Source organism: Odocoileus virginianus, chromosome 18 (genome assembly GCF_023699985.2).
Source record: "Odocoileus virginianus isolate 20LAN1187 ecotype Illinois chromosome 18, Ovbor_1.2, whole genome shotgun sequence".
Lineage (NCBI taxonomy): Eukaryota > Metazoa > Chordata > Mammalia > Artiodactyla > Cervidae > Odocoileus > Odocoileus virginianus.
In genome coordinates this window covers 1,759,959-1,778,384 of record NC_069691.1, presented here as the reverse complement: position 1 = coordinate 1,778,384, position 18,426 = coordinate 1,759,959, and the positions used below count along the sequence as shown (strand labels likewise).

The window sequence follows — 18,426 nt, the reverse complement described above, 5'->3', positions numbered from 1 at the left end:
ACATTACTTTGCCAACAAAGGTCCATCTAGTCAAGGTTATGGTTTTTCCAGTAGTCATGTATGGATGCGAGAGTTGGATTGTAAAGAAAGCTAAGTGCTGAAGAATTAATGCTTTTGAATTGCAGTGTTGGAGAAGACTCTTGAGAGTCCCTTAGACTGCAAAGAGATCCAACCAGTCCATCCTAAAGGAAATCAGTACTGGGTGTTCACTGGAAGGACTGATGTTGCAGCTGAAACTCCAATACCTTGGCCACCTGATTCGGAGAACTGACTTATTTGAAAAGACTCTGATGCTGGGAAAGATTGAAGGTTGGAGGAGAAGGGAACAGAGGATGAGATGGTTGGATGGCATCACCGACTAAATGGACACGAGTTTGAGTAGACTCTGAGAGTTGGTGATGGACAGGGAGGTCTAGCATGCTGCAGTTCATGGGGTCGCAAAGAGTTGGACGCAACTGAGCAACTGAAATGAACTGAACTGACTATGAGCAAAGGTTAGGAATAAGGATTAGGAGATTGGAGGGATGAAACTGAAAAGCAAGGTCAGAGTCAAGAATTGGAAGCTGAGTGAAAAGAAAGGTGTGTAAAGTAACAGCTAAGGAGTGAAAATTAGAGTAAGGGTTCTGAAAGAGCTGGGAGCCTGGGCCGCTCTTCTCTTTCTCAAATCCTCCTTTACTGCCAATACTACACACTGCCAGCACCAAAGACCACAGTGCCAAGCCTTCGCCACTGCCAACAGACCCTTGTCTGGAAGGTCAGCGGGATGCAAGATAAGCTTTTTCTTCTCCTTCCACTGCTCCTTGCCTCTGGCTCCTCCCAACCCTGCCCTCCAAGAGGCTGGTGCCAAACAAGAATCAAAGAGCATTAGCTTTGGGGAGAAGCGGGGCTGAGTGACAGAATGCATTCCTCATGGCAGGAACACCTGCTAAAAGGGGAAGATCTTGATTTGCCTAAACCTGTCAAGGAGATGGTCAGCCAAGATGGTGGCCCACCAGCTTGATGCTGTCTGAAAGACGGGCATGCCCAAGACAGGACAGAGTCTGATAGTACTGCACTTCAACTTCAAAATAATTTACAACAAACTTCGCTGCTTTATCCTGTTCAGAACTTTACACCTGCACTGTATTGTCCCAGAAATGTTCCTTTCTCAGGTGCTACATTTTCCTAAAACTTACAATGACTAGGCAGCCAACTGATTATCCAGATAAAAGAACATCCGTAGCCACTTAACACTCGAGTGAAGGTACAAGCTTCACAAAGGTAGGCAAAAATCTAGAGAGACCGTTCATCAGTGGCTTCTTGCAGCTGCGTGTATATTTGAGACTATATTTTAACATTTTTAAGAAGTCTGAACCTACTTTCTATTATTGAGAAAATGTTGCCTGACGCCCATTTGAGTTGCCCTTGCCACACACAACCTTTTCAGCAATTTTTAAAAACAGCCTTTATTGCCTTTTACCCCTGACAGATCAAGATACATATTTCTTAAGGAAAAAAAACCAAACTTTTTATCAAGAAGAAAGCCATTCTGAAGCACTGGAGACACTATTATTGATGGTGCCTTTTCAGGAAGAAGATGAAAAATGGATTTAATTCATTTCTTATACCAAGTTTACTTTCAAAGCAGTATATCCCTTCACTTCTGAATTATTTATCAAATCAAGAGTATTCAGCAAGCAACTGATACTTCACCTGCTGAGCTGCTTTTAACATTCTATTCAAAATAAAATACGTATGTTACTAAATGTGCTTAGATTTTTGTATTATCTGTGATTCTTCTCAAAACTGAACCCCAAACAGTGCGTTTTCTTCTCCCGTACTCCTTATGCAGATCCTCTCTGCAGTAGAGACGAAAATGGAAGGACTACAAAATTGAAGGTCTTGCATTTTTAAAGAAAGACAGCTGAGTGGATTTTAAATTATAACTCACTAATTAAGATGTATTGAAAAATCAATTACACCAAGTTAACAACGTCTTGTACAGAAGGGGGAGCAATTCACCCTGATTATTTTAAACTTTTAAGCAGGAAATAGAGCAATTGTAAACTGTTATCAAGTACACAAAGTAACAAAGCACCAAGCATAGTCTCCAAAGAGCAGACCCAGCACTCAATCATCCTTTAAAATGTGTCTAAGAAACAATCAGTTTGCTCATTTCCATCTATATAAGGAAAAATATTACTTCCAATGGGATTCTTTTCAGTAACAAACTTTCTTCTAAGTGCTAAGGCAGATTTGGAAAATTAATTGGTTACAATTAACATGGAATTAATTGGATACAAAAGTCTTTTAATAGTACCATGTTTCATTAAATCTAGGATGCCAGTGCTTATAAAGGGCAACACTATTTCATGTAACATTGGGGGGGGGGGGGGGGCTGCCAATTAAACTATGGCATATAATGCTCACTTATGCACCCCACCCCCACCCCCTGGGTCATCAATATTAAAATGTGAACAGAATGCGGTTTAGAATCAAGAAAATACTGGGACCTTAAACATATCATTCAGATATGTTAGAATATCACAAGGAAAATTATCTACAGATAAAATAATCTTAGATGCTAAAACAGTAATCTATCTACATTACAATAAAATGTCAGTATTCTAACACAATTCCTAATCCATTTGAGCTGTCAGAAAGGTAACTCAAAGCTTTTAATAGGTGTATAATTAGTCAAATGCAAGGCACCTCCTAAAATTGGAATCTGGAGATTAAAAGCCACTATTCAGTGCTGGAAATGATGAAAACAACTATAACAGCAATAGTGAACTCAGAAACAGCTGGTCTTTTAGCCTGAGTTCACTTTATATTTAGACAAAAGGTGCCTTGTAGAGTTACATTCCATCCCACCTGCTACACTCATAAAATCTGGCTCTACTGGACAGCATCCATATTTGAGAAATGTTAAATACAGTAAAAAAAAAAAAAAAAAAAAGGAACTCATGTTCTTAAAACTGACAGACAGGAAAAGTATTTGTTTACACTAGATTTATATTTAAAAAAACAAAGCCTGAAGACTAACATGGAATCAATACCTTGGGCTTTTCTTTCCCCATTCCAAAGAGAATTTGAGGCAGATTCAAGATTCTGTACAGCACTAGAGCAAATTTTGTCATTTCTCACTGTACATAAGATATTTTAAAGTCTTGCCCATACTAAAGAACTCCAATTCAACATAATTCATGCTAAGTACTTTAAATACTAAACATGCATTCTGTACCCAAGTATTTTTTTTAATGACTCCAAGTTCTCCTGGTAGTCTTAAGACAAAGCCTCTTTTGAGAGCACTGATCCCCTAAGTTTAGCAAAACACCCCACTCTAAAATGCTTTTCTTCCAAATCTGATCACTTTCAGAATTTTGTTAGACACCTTAAATAGCCAGAATACAGCTTGCCAGTATCCCCAGCTAACCATGTTTTGACACAAATTTTAGAAGTGAAAAAGGAAAGCAAGAAAACATGTTGATTTCAGGACTCTAAAAGTCCTGGTTCATTTTATTTAGCAAAACACAAGAGCCCAGAACAAGCCCTCAACCAGTTAAGTCTTACCTGGCAGGTCACCAAGCCAACAGTGGTGGCAAAGCCAGTCTTCCCAAATTTCCTGGGATTTCCAAACCAGACTAAAGCAGTAGGAGGCGACCTTCCCTTGGTTTAGGGGCTTTTTTCTAAAATCCTCTCTCTCTCCTCTCCCCACCTGGTCTCTCTCTCTCTCTGCTAATCTTTTAGCTTACCAAGCTCACCACGGAAATCACAAAAACAGAATGCAGTTTCTCCAGAAAACAATGAGACACCTAACCCACCTTCTTTAAATTAATCTAAATCACAACAGACAGTACAAGGATAACAAATCATCAGTGATGTGTAAGGCACAGCATTCTCTTCAATCTCTAAAGAAAGATCCCAATGTATGTAATATCTTCTACCTACTACAACTGAAAGGTATATGAACATATTTTGGAAATATTTTTGCTTCAATTCTTGAAGGTGAGGGGTTTCTTACTTCCATTCATTAAAATTAACCAGAACTCAAGCATACTACTTAGTACTCAAGACTTTGCTGCGCCTTTACCTATATTTTTTTTTCCTCCAAATTATTTAGAATTTGGGTACTATTCAGAAACTAGCTTCCACAGTACCCTCCACGATGCCAGAAGGCAGACTGACTTAATGACAAAGGACTTTCTCTCGAAGGAAAAAAACCTAACCTTCGACCACCCTTTAATTTACTGCCTAATGTTAGTCTCTAAGTAGTATAAATCTTTATGTCCTCCAAACGAGGGGAGGAGGGGGCAAGGCTGTTCTTCCCACTGAATTCCCCACAACTCCCAGCACGAAGCCTGGAAGCAGAGGCCGTCCAATAAATGCCTATAAACACTTTAGTCCTCTGATAAGTTGGGGCATTCCAAAACACTAACTCCACCCGTGCAGGGTCAGCCTCCGGTTCCCGATTCCAGACCGCCTTGGCCTTGCTCTGATGAAATGAAACCTCGTCGCTCAAACAGACCCAGGATGGGGGCAAGGGAGCCACCCGACCCCATCCCGCAGATCTATTCACCTCGCCAGGCTGTTGGTCGCAAGCCGTTCCCACCCGAGCCCAGTAACCAACGTCGCCCGCCGGCAGATGCAAGTGGGCAAGAACCCCCGCCCCACCCTGCGGACAGACAGCCTGGCGTCGGGACACGGGGGACGCCTGCGCAGAACACGCCTCCCACTAGCCTGGCCCCTCCGTTCCGAGGGTTAACAATACTCCCTCAGAAAGACAGACAGGGTGGGCGGGGGTGGGGTGTGGAGGGCAACCAGTACGCGTCTGCGCGCGTCTGGACGCCTGGACGAGACCCCGCTCGCACCGCCCACCCAGCAGCCCTAGAGATCAACCGTCTCCACGTGAGCGCGCCCACGCGCGCCACCACAGCTCGCGTTGACAGGGTCGCCTCACCTGAGCCGGGCTCCGCCCCCCTTCTCGAAGGAGGAGGCGGTGACCCTTCTCCGATCCCTCCCGACAGTGTCGGAGGAGGTGGAAACGTCCAGGCTGGCGCCTCCGTGATGGGATTCCTCCCTTTTCCGCCCACCCCGCCTCTAGTCCCTCAGCTCCTTCTGCCCGTTCGCCACCGCACTCTGAGAATGCCGCGGCGGCTGCCCACAGCAAACGGAAGTGACGCAACACGACTCGCTTACTCCGCGGCTTTCCTCCTCCTCTCCTCCCGAGCTGCAACCAATCAGAAGGGGAGAGGGCGGGGCAGCGGCCGATGTGCAGCCAGTCGATGCTCCGAATCCGGAGGAATTTACTCTGGAACGCTGACCAATCCCGGGTCCCAGGAGCCTCGCTGTGTTTACTACAGACCGAATCCGTGAGCCCTGCGACCAGTAACCGTTTGCCTTACAACACGTAGAACTGTTATCAAACGCCTTTTAAGGCGGTATTTATCACCAAGCGGCTCTAGGTTTGGACTACAGAAAAGCGACTGTGTGCCTGAAGCCAATCGAGAACCGTTGTGGTGGAGGCCAGCAGGTTTTCCGCCGAATCCCACCAATCACAGCCACTACTGCCTGATATCTGAGCCAGGTGTGAGCAGAGCCCGCGAGGTAGTGGGTCCCCCACCGCTGCCTGGACCCGAAGGATTCCTCCATCCTCACGGCCCCCGGCTCCTTTTTTGGTGATCCCGGGCTCCCTCTCTGCTGCGAATTCCCTTCGCGGGGCTCACACAGTCACCGGGTCCGAGGTTGAGATCCCACCTCGTAGATTTTGGAATAAAATAAGTTCCAAGAAGCTGTTTAGGTTGAATAAGCCAAAATCCAGGCTAAAGACGTTGAACTGAAAATGGGATGGATCCATCTGACCGCAGTTGAGTCCGACACAGTCCCACAGGCAATCCCGGTGGCGACGTCGCGAAGCGCTGGCGCCTTAAGTAGTCTGGCACTTTGCGCCGCATTCCGTGTGTTGTGTGTGTCGCTCAGTCGTGTCTGACTCTGCGACCCCATGGACTGTAGCCTGCCAGGCTCCTCTGTCCATGGGATTCTCAAGGCAAGAATACTGGAGTGGGTTGCCATTTCCTTCTCAAGGGGATCTTCCCGACCCAGGGATCGAACCCGGGTCTCCTGCATTACAGGCAGATTCTTTACTGTGCAGGTCAAATAAGCCTGCGGGCTCCAGAACCAAGCCTCCGGACAACAGAATTGGAAACGGGGAAGGGTTGCGGACTTCGCTGGGATTTTGTCAGAAAAGAGCTAGCTCCGGGCGGCTTGATGGAGGGCCCGGGCGCTTCCGAAGGTGCGGGGCCCTGGGGCAGGAAGAATACTCTTCCTCCGCGGGAGCGCGCCGTGTCTCCCGAGACAAAGGCAGGCTGGGGAACAACGTTCTTTTTTTTGGGGGGGTGGGGGGTGGGGGGGAGAGTGGGGGTGTATTATTTTTAAAAGGGAACGTTCCACTTCAGCACTTAACATCCAGTTATCATTACATCTGATCCATCCCTTCAGACCATATGCGTTTTTAATGTTGCTTTTGGTGTGTGTGTGTGTGTGTGTGTGTGTGTGTGTGTGTGTGTGTGTGTGTGTGTTTCTTTTGAGGCCTCAAATGAAATCTGATGGTAAATTGTATTCGTTAAGATTCTCTGACATTTTATAGCCCTTGCGTGTATTTTACTGCCAGATTGGGCAGCTTCAGGGAAAAGGGGGGGAGGGGCATGCTGACAATAAGGCAGTCCTTTCACATGTGTGATCCTTAGAGACATATCAGCTAGATGTTGTTTCAAACTTACAGACTGGCAAAAAATTTAAAAGATTTGTATGTTCAATTTTAAGAGGAGTGTGACAAAAAAGTCCCATCCTATATTGCAGTTGGGAGTATCATTGCTCCTTCCTGAAGATAACATGTTATCTTCAAATTTTAAATTGTATGTTCACTCCCTTCTAGCTGGCAATTCCTTTCTAGAAATTCTCCTTAAATAAACAAATGTGGAAAAGTATGTACGAGATTGTTGAGCACAGCTTTATTAGTGGCAGACACAAGAAAACGTGAATGTGCATCTATAGAGGATTATAATACATGGATATGCACTGTATATGTAAACTGACTCCTTTATCACTAATGACCTCATATACATACAAAACAAAACCAGTAAAAACCTGTGTGTGGATGTACACATAAAAGCTGGTAAATGTATGGATGAGTATGAAAGAATACCATCAAACTGTTCATAAAAATTACCTCAAGGTAATGAAATGAAGTTGGGAACGTGATAAGGAAATATTTTAAGAAGGCCTTATTAATTTTTTGCCTTTGCATACATCTGTATCAATTTAATTTTTAAATGACCTTTATTATTTTAATAGTACTTACAAAAACCAGGAATTTAAGATTGAGTTTTCAACTCATTGACAAAATTACTCCTAAATTAAGCTATAAATTTCCCAAGAAAATTATAATTAAGATACTTTTGGAAGCTAGACATTGATTCTAAATTCATAAGAGATGCTAATACTACAAGAATAGCCAAAAAAAAAATCTGGGGGAAATTAACAAGGCAGCCATTGTTGTTGTTTAGTCCTTTAGTCTGTCCAACTCATGGAAACCCCATGGACTGCAGCACACCAGGCTTCCCTGTCCTTCACTATCTCCCGGAGTTTCCTCAAACTCGTGTCCATTGAGTCAGTGATGCCATCCAACCACCGTCTCCCCCTTCTTCTCTGTCTCCCCTGCTGTCTCCCCTTCTCCTGCCCTCAATCTTTCCCAGCATCAGGGTCTTTTCCAATGAGTCAGCTCGTTGAATCAGGTGGCCAAAGGATTGGAGCTTCAGCATCAATCTTTCCAATAAATAGTCAGGGTTGGTTTCCTTTAGGATTGACCGGTTTGATCTCTTTGCTATCCAGCGGACTTTTGGAAGTCTTCTCCAGCACCACAGTTCGGAAGCATTAATTCTTTGGCACTCAGCCTTTATGGTCTAACTTTAACATACATACATGACTACTGGAAAAACCATAGTTATGACTATACGGACCGTGGTCAGCAAAGTGATGTCTCTGCTTTTTAATAAGCTATCTAGGTTTGTTGTAGCTTTTCTTCCAAGGAGCAAGTATCTTTTAATTTTGTGGCTGCAGTCACTGTCCACAGTGATTTTGGAGTCCAAAAAATAAGGCATGCCACTCTTTCCAGTTTTGCCTCATCTATTTGCCATGAAGTGATGGGACTGGATGTCATGATCTTAGTTCTTTGAATGTTGAGCTTTAAGTCAGCTTTTTCACTCTCCCTTTTCACCCTCATCAAGAGGCTTTTTAGTTCCTCTTCACTTTCTGCCATTAAAGTGGTATATCATCAGCATATCTGAGGTTGTTGGTATTTCTCCCAGCAACCTTGATTCCAGCTCTTGATTCCAGCTTGTGATTCATCAAGCCCAGCATTTCACATGATGTAGTTTACATATAAGTTAAATAAACAGGGTGACAATATACAGCCTTAATATACTCCTTTCCCAATTTTGAACCAGTTGGTTGTTCCATGTCTGGTTCTAACAGTTGCTTCTTGACCTGCATACAAGTTTCTCAGGGGACAGGTAAGGTGGTCTGGTATTCCCACAGTTACAAGTGTATTTCATAATTCTTTATTATGTATTTTTTTTAAAGATGGGAGGTGGAGATTCTGGGAAGACGGGAGAGTAGAAAGCACCAAGAATCTGTCCTTCTACCCAGATAATAACTACACTGGCAGAATCTGTTTGGTTTAACTATTTTGGAGCTCTGAAGTCTATTGAAGGTTTGTGACTTTGAGGGGAAGGCTTAGATGGCAAATTGCAGTTGATTTTGGCCAAGTCAGCTCTCCATTCAGTAGGAGATGCTGATCCCCTGCCTCTCAGTAGTTTGGCAGGCAGCTGTGCACAGGTGCCTGGAGGAACCTGCACCAGCTTATAGAGCCAGGATGGGCAAAACGGACCCCATCCTCCAAATATGAGGGTTCACTGATTGCTGCTTTTGATCTTAGAGGTACAGATGAAGAGGTAGACATCTATTATCCACCTTATCCACCATTGTTTCAAACTCCCCTCATCATCACCACCTGAAGTGACTTTTGGGGATTTTCAAGCAAAAACTGACAGAAATGAAGCAAGAAGTAGAGAATTCTATAATCATAGTTGGAGGTTTCAATATTGCATTCTCAATAATGGTTAGAACAACCAGACAGAAGAAAAGTAAGGAAATAGAGGACTTAACACAACCAACTAGACCTAAGAGACATATACAAAACACTCTATCAAATAAAAACAGTATGCATATACTTTTAAGTGTACCTGGTACATTTTCCAGGACAGACCACACCTTAGGCCACAAATTAAGTCTCAACAGATTTTAAAAGATATTGTACAAGTTAAAAAGCAGTAACAGAAACAAAAGTGGAAAATTCACAAAGTTGTATAAATTAAACAATAGGCCCTTAAAACACCAACAGATCAAGTTACAAGTTACAGAGGAAATCAGAGAATACTTAGAGATTATTGAAAATGAAAACACAGCAGACCAAAATTTATGGGACACAGCAAAGCAGTTATACGGGGGAAATTTATAGTTATAAATGCTTACTTAAAAAATAAGAAAGATCTCAAATCAACAGACTAACTTTACAATTTAAATACTAGGGAAAAACCAAATTAGACTCAAAGCTGCAGAAGGAAAAAAATAGTAAAAGAGCAGATACAGGTAAAATAGAGAATAGAGAAACAATAAAGTTAATGAAACTGAAAGTTGGCTTTTTGAAAAGATAAACAAAATTGACCATCCATCAGCTAGATGGACTAAGAAAAAAACCAGAAGATGCAAATTACTAAAATCAGAAATGAAAATGAGGACTACTAGTTCTGTAGAAATAAAAATAATCACAAGAATATTCTGAACAAGTATGTCCACACACAAAAATCAGTTACATTTCTATATACCAACAGCAAACAATCTCAAAAGGAAATTATGAAAATTCCATTTACAGTGGCATCTAAAAGAATAAAATACTTTGGGATTAACCAAAAGTGAAAGACTTATACAAAGAAAATTATAAAATATTACTGAAAGAAAGAATTCATGGAAGCATATTCCATGTTCATGGATTGGAAGACTTAATTTTATTAGGATGTCAATGCTATCCAAAGCAATCTATAGATTAAATGCAATCACTATGAAGAATCTCAATGGTGTTTTGCCAAAATAGAAAAACCTGTCCTCAAGTTTATATGAAATCTTTCGCAAACAGACAAAACTATCTTGAAAAAGAACAAAGCTACAGGACTCACATTGCCTGATTTCAAAATTTACTAGAAAGCCACAGTAATCAAAACTGTGGTACTAGTACCACAGTACTGGTACTATAAACATATAGACCAGTGAGATGAAACAGGGAGCCCAGAAAGAAACCTTTGTATATACATGGTCCTTTGCATATACAATGAGTTTTGAAAAGGGTGCCAAGACCATTCAATGGGAAAAGAACAGTCTATTCAACAATTGGTGCTGGGAAAACTGGATTTCCACAAGCAAAATAATGAAACTGGACCCTTATATAACATCTCATACAAAAATTAACTCAAAATGGATCAAATACTTGAATATGAGATCTAAAACTATAAAACTTTAGAAGAAAACATAGGACAAAAGCTTTGTAACAATTGGCAATTATTTTTTGGCTATGACACCAAAGGCAGAGATAGCAAAAGAAAAAATAGACAAATTGGACTTGAAAATTTTAAAGACAAAATCAACTGAGTGAAAAGTCAACCCATAGGATGGGAGAAAACATTTGCAAATCATATATCTGATAAAAGATTAATATCTAAAATATATAGAGAACTAAAACTCAACAATCAAAAAACCAAAAGACATAACTCAACAGTGGGCAAAGAACCTGAATGAATATTCCTCCAAAGATGATATACAAATTGCCAAAAAGATGCTCAAAACCTCTGATCATTAGGAAAATGCAAAGCAAAACTTTGAGATACCACTTCACACCCATTAGGATGGCTTTTGTCAATAAAATTAAACATAACAAGTGTTGGCAAGAAATGGAGAAATTGAAACGCTTGCACACTGTTGGTAGTAATATAATATGGTACAGCTGCTATGGAAAAAACAGTACAGTGGTTCTGGAAAAAATTAAAAATGGAATTACCATATGATCCAGCAAGTCCACATCTGGATATATACTAAAATGATTGAAGTGGTGTCTCAAAGAGAGATTTGTACAATGAACAATAGCAGCATTGTGCATAATGGCTGAAACATGATTGACCCAAGTGTCTATCAGTGGATGAATGGCTAAGTAAAATGTGGTTATATGCACAATGAAATATCATTCAGCCTTTAAAAGGAAGGTAATTCTGACATATGTTACAACATGGATGAACCTCAAAAACATTATACTAAGTGAAATCAGCCAGTCACAAGAAGACAAATACTGTATAATTCCACCTGTATGAGGTGCTTAGAGTGGTCAAATTCATCTGAGACAGAAAACAGAATGGTGGTTGCCGAGGCTTGGGTGAGGTGTGAGTGGAGTTATTATTTAACGGGTACAGAGTGTCAGTTTTATAAGATGAAAAGGACTACGGAGATGGATGGTGGGGATGGTTGCGCAACATTGTGAATGTATTTAATGCCACTGAACCTGTACACTTAAAAACAGTTTAAATGATAAATTTTTATATAATGTGTATTTTACCATGATAAAAAAAAATTATTTGGTACTGAATGACAGACCAATCAGTGGTTCAAAACAAGAGGGTCCAGAATAGACCTAAATAGAAAAGAGAATTTATAAAGTATGAAGAAGCTGTCATTTAAAATCAATGAAAGAAATAGAATTTTTTTTTTTTAAGAGATGGTGAAACTAGGAAGTCTTTTGGGAAAAATATTATGTTGAATACCTTTCCAACTTCTTACCACAAATGTATTATAAAATAAATCAAATAACATATTTTAAAAACTAAACTATAAAAGCAGAAAACATAGGACAGGCTCTCCATTAGAAACCTATTTAAGTATAAAGACACAAATAGGTTAAGAGTGAAATGCTTCTTGGAAGGAAAGCTGCGACAAACCTAAATAGCATATTAAAAGCCAGAGACATCACTTTGCCAACAACGGTCTGTATAGTCAAAGCTATGTTTTTTTTTTAGTAGTCATGTATTGATGTGAGAGTTGGATCATAAAGTAGACTGAGCACTGAAGAATTGATGCTTTCGAACTGTGGTGTTGGAGAAGACTCTTGAGAGTCCCTTGACTGCAAGGAGTCAAACCAGTTAATCCTAAAGGAAATCAACCCTGAATATTCACTGAAAGGCCTGATGCTGAAGCTGTAGCTCCAATATTTTGGCTACCTGACTCAAAGAGCTGACTCATTCGGAAAAGACCCTGGTGCTGGAAAAGATTGAAGGTGGAAGAGAAGGGATGACAGAGGATGAGATGGTTGGATAGCATCACCAACTCAATGGACATGAGTTTGAGCAAACTGCAGAAGATAGTGAAGGACAGGGGAGCCTTGTGTGCTAAGTCCATCGGGTCGCAAAGAGCTGGACACGACTGAGCAAATGAACAACAATAATAAATAGAGAAGGATGTATCATGCAAACACCAACCAGTAGAAAGCCAGAGTGACTATCAGCTAAGGTGGGCTTCACGACAAGTTCTATTATAACAGATAGAGGACAATTCTAATGATAAAAGAGTTAATCCATCAAGAAGAGATGACAACCCTGAATAGCATGATCCTAGTAACAAACCTTCAAAAGAAAGAGAAGCAAACTGACAAAGGGAAAAGAGAAACTCTAGAGACTTAACAGTACCCTTGATTGCTTTTTTACATTTTTGTGTTCCTTCTAGGAAGTTAATTTCTAGGATAGGTTAAATTCTGGTATAGCATATTTTCATTCTTACATCTTCCAAAGTGCCTTGGGTAGGGTCAGACGACAGAGACAGGATTTTTATTTTTTTTTTTTATTTATTTTTTTTTAATTTTTATTAGTTGGAGGCTAATTACTTTACATCATTACAGTAGTTTTTGTTATACATTGAAATGAATTAGCCATGGATTTACATGTATTCCCCATCCCAGTCCCCCCTCCCACCTCCCTCTCCACCCAATCCCTCTGGGTCTTCCCAGTGCACCAGGCCCGAGCACTTGTCTCATGTACCCAACCTGAGCTGGTTATCCGTTTCACCCTAGATAATATACATGTTTCAATGCTGTTCTCCTGAAACATCCCACCCTCGCCTTCTCCCAGAGTCCACAAGTCTGTTCCATACATCTGAGTCTCTTTTTCTGTTTTGCATATAGGGTTATCGTTACCATCTTTCTAAAGTCCATATATATGTGTTAGTATACTGTATTGGTCTTTATCTTTCTGGCTTACTTCGCTCTGTATAATGGGCTCCAGTTTCAAGAGACAGGATTTTTAAAACACCTAAAAATCTTTTAGAGAAAAATTTGTGTATTAACAATCTTTTTTATTTATTTTTTATAGGGCAAAACAATCATAGAATTTAATGTTGAATTAAGCAGTAAGCTGAATGTCTGGGTCTCCAAATTGGCTTTGAACCCAAGAAATCTTTTTCTAAATGTTCATGTTCTTTCGGTCATTAATGCAAGTCTGAAAACTCTATCCAAAGGAATCCATCCAAAAGAGGAGTTTTATGCTTTAAAATTCCCTGAAATGTTCTACATAAGAGTGAAAAACAGGGGAGGGGGGTGGTTCCCTGGGGGTCCAGCAGTTAAAAAGCCACCTGCCAGTGCAGGGGACATGGGTTTGATCCCTGCTCCAGGAAGATCCCACATGCTGAAGGGCAGCTAAGCCCATGCACCACAACTACTGAATCTGTGCTCTAAAGCTTAATAGCCGCAACTTCTGAAGCCTTTGTGCCTAGAGCCTGGGCTCTGCAACAAGAGAAGCCACTGCAATGAGAGGCCCTCCCACTGCAAGGAGAAGGAGCCCCCACTCGCTGCAACGAGAGAAAGCCCACACGCAGCAATGAGGAGCCAGTGTAGCCAAACAAAGACCAACAAGGTTTTTTTTTAAAAAAGTGAAAAATTGGGAACAGCCCAAGTGTTCACCTAGAGGATTGTATATATAAACTCTGTGAGAGCATTCAGTGTAGTATCATGAAAGATTTGAGAAAATGCTTACAAGATAATGTTACATTTTCTAAAAGGAGGATACAAAATTGGATACAATATTATATCAGTTATATAAATATATATGTATATATGCACAGAGAAAATGTAGAAAAAAATAAAACAAAGCTAACAATATTGCCCTAGGTGGGCAAGGGACCAGGGGTCACTATAATTGTATTCTTTATATTTTTTTGTGTTTTCCTCAACACTGGACATCAAATATGTATTGGTTTGATAATTTTTTTAAAATCTCACAAATGTTATTGGGGAAAATTACTTCCCAGGTGGCTGGCTCAGTGGTGAAGAATCCACCTTCTAAGCACATGTAGGCTCAATCGCTGGGTCAAGAAGGTCCCCTGGAGAAAGAAATGGCAACTCACTGCAGTATTCTTGCCTGGGAAATTCCATGGACAGAGCCTGGTGGGCTACAGTCCATGGGGTGGCAAGGAGTTGGACACGACTTAGTGACTAAACAACAAAAATATATGAACAGACTGAATCTTAACACAATTAAATTTAACAGTCCTTCATTCAAGGTCTGAATCTTTGTTTTTAAATAATCGCAGGGATGATGTGACTTAGCAGAAGCAAAGTCCAGAATTTTTGTTTATTGTTAACCCTACATAAGTTAACTGAATAGTACAGATGCTTTGAAGAAAAACACATATTGATTTCATTAGGAGAGGCATGGTAAGTAGCACAAAGGAAGTGATGGGTCCTTTCTGTTCAGTGTTACCCAGCCCAGAGCTAAAGAATTCATCTGTGTGGGGCCCCACAGTGTGATCGATACCGAGATATTGGTGTGTCAGGCAGTGGTGACCAGGATGAGAAGAGAAACTCTGGTATGGGAAATGGCTGAGCGGCTGGAAGGAGTTGCTGAGAAGTAGAGTGGCATCACTGATGCAATGAACATGAATTTGGGCAAACTCCAAGGGATGGTGAGGGACAGGGAGGCCTGGTTTGCTGCAGTCCACAGGGTCACAAGAGTTGGACGCAACTGGGCAACTGAACAACAGCAACAACAAGAAGAGGCACAGACAAGCAGAAAGCATGATCAGGGTATTCAGGCTTTGGGAGAGTTCAGGGCAGAGGAGTTGGTGATGTTCTGTGTGGCCCTGGAGAGCAGAAACTGGAACTACAGGAGAAGCTACAGAAGATTCAGCTCTGCGTAAGGAAAAATCTGTCCCAGATGAGTCTTCTTTATAAGAAATGAGTCGTCTATGTCTGTAGGTATACAAGTAGTCTGCAACAGGAATATTAAGGAAATGAAACAAAGAATACAAAGGAATACAAACACAAAAAGGAAGGCAGAGAGGCAGAAGATACAGTTTTGAGAGCTCAACGCAAGTTGCAACAAATGATCTGACCTGCCTCGTTCACATCTTGCTAGTGATATCCTGAATCGCCAGCAGATGGAGATATTACCCCAGGAAAGGAGGTCTCTGCCTGCTTCCTCCCTCAATCCTCCAATTCCTTACTTGGAAAGAAGCAGCTTTTCCTTTTCTGAAAAATAATGCTAAGAGAATCCCAGAAGTCTCTGAATTTCCAAACTAAATTTATAAACAAACATTTTGTGGCAAATCCTGACTGTGATTTCCCCTGACTCTAATTTAGAAGAGGTCACTATAGCTTTTGACATTTTGGTCACTGACTGAGTAGGTCGGTGAAAAAGAGGAGAGTAAAAAAGTTGGCTGAAAACTCAACATTCAGAAAACTAAGATCATGGCATCTGGTTCCATCACCTCATGGCAAATAGATGGAGAAACAGTGGAAACAGTGACAGACTTTATTCTTTGGGGCTCCAAAATCACTGCAGATGGTGACTGCAGCCATGAAATTAAAAGACGTTTGCTCCTTGGAAGAAGAGTTATGACCAACCTAGACAGCATATTAAAAAGCAGAGACATTACTTTGCCAACAAAGGTCTGTCTAGTCAAAGCTATGGTTTTTCCAGTAGTCATGTATGGATGTGAGAGTTGGACTGTAAAGAAAGTTGAGCACTGAAGAATTGATGCTTTTGAACTGTGGTGTTGGAGAAGACTCTTGAGAGTCCCTTGGACTGCAAGAAGATCCAACCAGTTCATCCTAAAGGAAATCAATCCTGAATATTCATCAGAAGGACTGATGCTGAAGCTGAAACTCCAATATTTTGGCCACCTGATGTGAAGAAATGACTCATTTGAAAAGGCTCTGATGCTGGGAAAGATTGAAGGTGGGAGAAGGGGACGACAGAGGATGAGATGGTTGGATGGCATCACTGACTCGATGGACATGAGTTTGAACAAGCTCCAGGAGTTGATGATGGACAGGGAGGACTGGCGTGCTGCAGTCCATGGGTCTCAAAGAGTTGGACATGACTGAGCATCTGAACTGAACTGAGTAGGTCATCTTGCCCCATTCTGGTTCCATATGCATGTGTATGTATGTGTGTGTGTGTATATATATATATATATATATATATATATATATATATATATATATATAGGATCTGTGTGTTTAGAATCATTGTTAAATAATTAAACAATATAGGTGTATACTACAGTCCCCTTCCCATTAATATTTTCCTTTTGATAGAATCTCTGTCACTTTGAACTCTTGCCTGTGGGAATTCTGTGAGTCTCTGTTCTCAATCAATGTGGCATATTCTTCACTCTTCCACTCAGCTATAAAGCAGCCAATTCGTAGGGCTTTCACAGACTTTGACTGGTAAAGATGTACCTTAAAAGGGAAAGTCTTGGACTTTCCTGGTGGTCCAATGGTTAAGACTCCCAACTTCCACTGCAGAGGGTCATGGGTTTGATCCCTGGATCCCTGGTTGGGGAAATTCCACATGCCTTGCAGTTGGGGGGGGGGGGGGTGGGAGAGACAAGGAAAATACTCTTGTACAACAGTGCTCCACAAACGAAGGGCAAATGAGTTACCTAGTGATCCTGTTAAAGTGCAGATTCAAGTTCCCAGGTTGTGTTGATGCTCTTGGCCCAAAGATCACACACTTTGAGTAGCAAGGTCATATAATATGTCCCTATATGAGGAGGGGCAAGACACTTCTCTCAAGAAATATAATTGATTCCTTGTACCCACTGCTGTCTTTGTTACTCATTAACTATGATTTAAGTCTTTATGTTTTATTCAACCATCCCACATTTACAGAGAATCTGCTGTCTGTACACCGAATGTCAGTTAAATTTAAGCAACTTTAGTGTTTTTAAGCTCCAGTCCCTATGCTAGGCTCCTAGGTTTGTGATGATTCAGACTTATTCCTTGGCTTGTCACTCATTTCATTCAACCTTTACTGAGGGTCTGCTATGTTCCAGGCACTGCTCCAGAAGCTAAAGATTCAGCAGTGAATAAAACAAACAAGTCTGTTCATTTTCAAATCTGGGAATATTTGAAAGAAAAACTAAATGATGATAGTATCAGATTCTAATCTATTGAATAAAATACAAATCCACAAGTCCACACTGATGTAACTAAATAAATAGGAAGTGTGATAAACAGGATATTTACTTAGTCTATATGTACCTGCCCGCAAAATACCTATTAATTACAATGGAAAACAATATTGTGGAGAAGCCTGACTGATACCACTTCAGTTAAGTGATCAAAGTTACTATCAGCAGTAATGGAATAAATTGAAGTCATGTACCAGCTAACATGATATAATGAGAATAGCATCATATCTGTAATATTCCTGCCAAAGATGCACAAACTTAGACTCATAAGTTGGAAACATTAGACAAACCCAGACTGAGAGACAGTCTACAAAATAAGTGCCCTATAACTGGCTTTTTAAATTTAAAATTCAAAGTCAAAATAAGAGTGAAGAACTGTTCTGGGCTGAAGGAAACTACAGAGCTATGATAGCTAAATGCAACATGTGGTTCTGGGTAAGAACTTTTGCTATAAAAACATTACTGGGACAGTAAATGAACTTAAATGGGGCATGATGATTATATGGTAGTAATGCAATAATGTTAATTTCCTGATTTTGACATCTGGGTTGTAGTTATTTCTGGTGACTCAGAACCTGCCTGCCCATGCAGGTGATGTGGGTTTGGTCCCTAGGTTGGGAAGATCCCCTGGAAAAGGAAATGGCAACCCGTTCTAGTATTCTTGCCTTGGAAATCCTGTGAACAGAGGAGGCTGTTGGGCTACAGTCCGCAAGGGTTGCAAGAGTCAGACGTAACTTAGCAACTAAACAATTGTAGCTACTTAGGGATTGTTGTGGTCTATAGAAACTATTACATGGTCTTCAGGGTGATGGACATCAGGTTGATAAC

General features: G+C 40.9%; 1 protein-coding gene across 9 annotated transcripts in view; it reads right to left on the bottom strand.

Moving 5' to 3' along the window:
* ZBTB5 (zinc finger and BTB domain containing 5) overlaps positions 1 to 5,169 on the bottom strand; it is a 33,591-nt gene extending 28,422 nt beyond the window's left edge. For 7 of the 9 annotated variants that reach the window (XR_011492730.1, XR_011492732.1, XR_011492733.1 and 4 more), the window contains exon 1: positions 4,940 to 5,169. The gene's annotated coding sequence lies outside the window, so the exon portion shown is untranslated. The other 2 variants (XM_070480247.1, XM_020884798.2) reach the window with 2 other exon arrangements.
* Between the last annotated feature and the right edge of the window lie 13,257 nt (positions 5,170 to 18,426).